Genomic DNA, 3658 nt, shown 5'->3' with positions numbered 1-3658 from the left:
CCTCTTTACGCTGCGGGGGGCCGGGATGGGAGGGGCGCAGGAGTCAGTGAGGGAAGAGGTCAGCCAGAGCAGCAGCGGCAGGAAGAGTGTGTGGCGGGTGTGAACTGCAACATTTCAGGCGTGCAAGGCCACACACACACACACACACACAAGTGTTCACCCTGCCCTCGCTGAACAAACCAATCATTCATTCCCCGTGCCAACGCTGGACCGTCGCCGCGCGGGAATGACTTCATCGCCCGGAATATTAGCATGAGAGAGTCCATTTTTGTGCACCTTTTTTTCACCGGCAAATAATTTCCAAGCATTGTTTTAGATTTTTAATAGAGCGAAGCGAACGTGTATATACATGGTGATTTGCTGAACGACGGATGCTGGGAAACTGATCTTTATTCTTATTACTGTTTGTTTACTTGATTGTTTGTTTGTTCTGTTACCGTCACCTGTTTACACCTGCCCCCACCTGTTCCTCCTCACCTCACCACACGGGGGAGCGGGGGGTGAGCACGAGAGTCTTAAGGGAGCAAATTTCAATGTTATTTCTGGCGTGAGACTTGCTCGGTGGAGGGAAAAACTTGATTGAATGTGTGTGTGTGTGTGTGTGTGTGTGTGTGTGTGTGTGTGTGTGTGTGTGTGTGTGTGTGTGTGACGTGACTGATCGTTATTAGTTTTGGCTTTACGTTATTATTATTAGTATTAGTGTTGTTGCTGCTGTTGTTGTTGTTTTTCTTTTCCTTCTTTTGACTCAGTTATTGTATTATTATTTTCATTATCACCATTATTATTACTGAAGCAACGACTCGTACAGATCATATCCAACACGCACGGAGAACGAAAGAGAGAAAGAAAGAGAGAGAAAATAAGAAAGAAAGAAAAAAACACCAACCTTGGATTATCTTGACGGAAAGCCTGACGACCACGCACGGAACATTTTTATTCATTATCTTTATTACTGACACTGATAATAACGATGATGATGAACTATAAGCCGCTCCCTCGCTCCCTCGTCTGCTCGGAGTGACGCCATCAGACCTGCTTGTGACATTTCAAAATTCATTCCACCTCCTTTTTATCCAATCAAGAGAAGCGTTAGTGAGAGGGTGTCGGGGCCGTGAAATTCTGACGAGGAGAAAATGATGCAAGGAAGGAAGGAAGGAGGAGGAGGAGGTGGCTGGGTGGAAGAAGGTGGTGGAGATGGTGGTGGAATGGGTCAAAAGAGGTGGTGGTGGTGGTGGTAGTGGATGGTTCTTGGTGTTGAATGAAGTTGCTACGGTCACTGAGGTGGAGGTGGAGATGGTGGTGCAAGAGTGGAGGTGACGGTAGGGGTGAAAGGTGGTGGTGATTACTGGTGATGAATGAGACTCCCACGGTCACTCAGGTGGAGGTGAAGATGGTGGAGGTGGTGGAGCAGTAATAATGGTCAGTGGGGTGAAAGGTGGTGGTGGGTGGGTGGTGATGAGTAGTGGTGATGAATGAAGCTGCGACGGTGACTCAGGTGGAGGTGATGGTGGTGGTGGAGTGACGTCAGAAGGTGGAGCGGCGTGACTCTTCCCTCCACACCAAACCTATGTGGAGTCATGACGTTATTAGGCAAGCGTCCACCTTCAGGAACGACGGTGATGAGGCCCTCCTGAGAGCCCGGCCATCATCATCACCACCACCACCATCATCATCACCATCATCATCATTATCATCATTCTTTTATAGGAGTGGTTGGTAGGCTTTTTTTTGTTTGTTTTTCATTTTAATTTTGCCCTTGAGCTGCTTCCTTTACTGTAAAACAACAAAAACAAAAATATCACCATTCTCATCATCGTCATCAACAGGCATCATTAACCCACTCCAGTACAAACAACCTTCCTCATCGTTTTCCTCCTCTTCTCTTTCTCCCTCTGGTGTTAGTGTTCCTCAATCTGCAAAAGTTCCATGCCTTCCTTCTCTTGCCTGTCTGGTGTTAGTGTTCCCCATCCTACCCCAGCAAAAGTTCCATGTCCTCCTCTTCTCTGTCTGGTGTTAGTGTTTCCCATCCTGCACCAGCAAAAGTTCCATGCCTTCCTCCTCTTGTCTGTCTGGTGTTAGTGTTTCCCATCCTACCCCAGCAAAAGTTCCATGTCCTCCTCTTCTCTGTCTGGTGTTAGTGTTCTCCATCCTGCCCCACCAAAAGTTCCATGCCTTCCTCCTCTTGTCTGTCTGGTGTTAATGTCCTCCATCCTGCCCCGACAATGGTTCCAAGTTCACCTCTCCACCTGGTTCTCCATCGCCCCTCACTACTAACACACTTCCTGGGCTGCCTCTCCGTTACTCTATTTGTCCATCTGTTATCAGGTCCGCGCATGATACGACTTGCCTCCCCTGTCCAAGCCTACAAGCGCGATATTTTTACTTGGTTTAGTGGGTGTTACCTTCCAAATTTTCCTATTTTCATCCTGTACTACCTTCTATTCATGTTTATATTGCTTCCTTATTATTCTAACTAGCCTGTAGATTTGTATTTCTACCTTGCAAATATTCGAACGTTTATCCAATTCCCTCTCTTATGTCTATACTGCTTAACTTTTTTTTTCCGACACTTTCCGTAATGTCTTTTCTCCTGTTTTTTCCAAGCTACCATTTACCTCTTCATTCATGTCCCTACTGCTCCCTCTTTGCCATCTCTTTCTTAATTCACATTCCTCATACTTTTTTCAATCTTTTCTGCCATCATCATCATCATCATCATCATCATCATCCTTCCTATCATCTGCGTCATTATCTTTTTCTATTTATTCTTCTCCTTCACGTGTGTTAATATCACCTACCTTCCATTTTCCCTTTTCTCAACACCTGCTTACCTGTTCCTCTTCATCCCATCAGCCTGCCAACCATTCCTGTGCCAATACCTTCCCTCTTCATCCATGTCCGTACTGCTCCCTCTCTGCCATCTCTTTCTTAATATCATCTGCCTTCTATTTTCCCTTTCTCAACACCTGCTTACCTGTTCCTCTTCATCCCATCAGCCTGCCCTTCATTCCAACACCTTTCCTCGACACCTAATTTGATACCGTTTTGCCCATCTCCCCTTTCCTCCTCCCTCTTCATCCCATCACCCTGCCATCCATTCCTGTGCCAATACCTTCCCTTGACATCTTCTTTGATACCGTTTTGCCCATCTTCCCTTTCCTCCTCCCTATACAGCAGGGTTGGGGTGAAGTCAACAAAGGTACCTTCACCCTTTTGAGGCTATACATATATGCTGTTATTTGTATGTGTATATCTCAATAAATGTATCAAATCAAATCAAATCGTCATCCCATCAGCCTGCCAATCATTCCTGTGCCAATACCTTTCCTTAACACCTGCTCTGATACCGTTTTGCCCATCTCTCCTTTCCTCCTCCTCATCATCATCATCGTCATTGTCAGTAGCAGCAGGAGAGGCGTCAGGTGCACACACTCTCCCCCCTTCCGCCACCCTCGGCCACGTGTTTTTTCACCCCACCGTATCCGGATCCATTGTTTGTAAACAGACGCGGACTTGGCCGTGGCTTGGGCCCGGAGGCTGGGGGATGCGAGGATGGGTGGGGGGGGGACAGGAAGGAGGGGTAGAGAGGAGGAGTGTGGATGAGAAGAAAGAAAGAAAGATGATGCTGTGAAGAGGATGAGAGGGATTGAGAGATGGA

This window comes from Eriocheir sinensis, chromosome 63 (genome assembly GCF_024679095.1).
Source record: "Eriocheir sinensis breed Jianghai 21 chromosome 63, ASM2467909v1, whole genome shotgun sequence".
Taxonomy (NCBI): Eukaryota; Metazoa; Arthropoda; class Malacostraca; order Decapoda; family Varunidae; genus Eriocheir; species Eriocheir sinensis.
The sequence above is the reverse complement of the archived record's forward strand: the minus strand, read 5'-3'. Positions refer to the sequence as shown.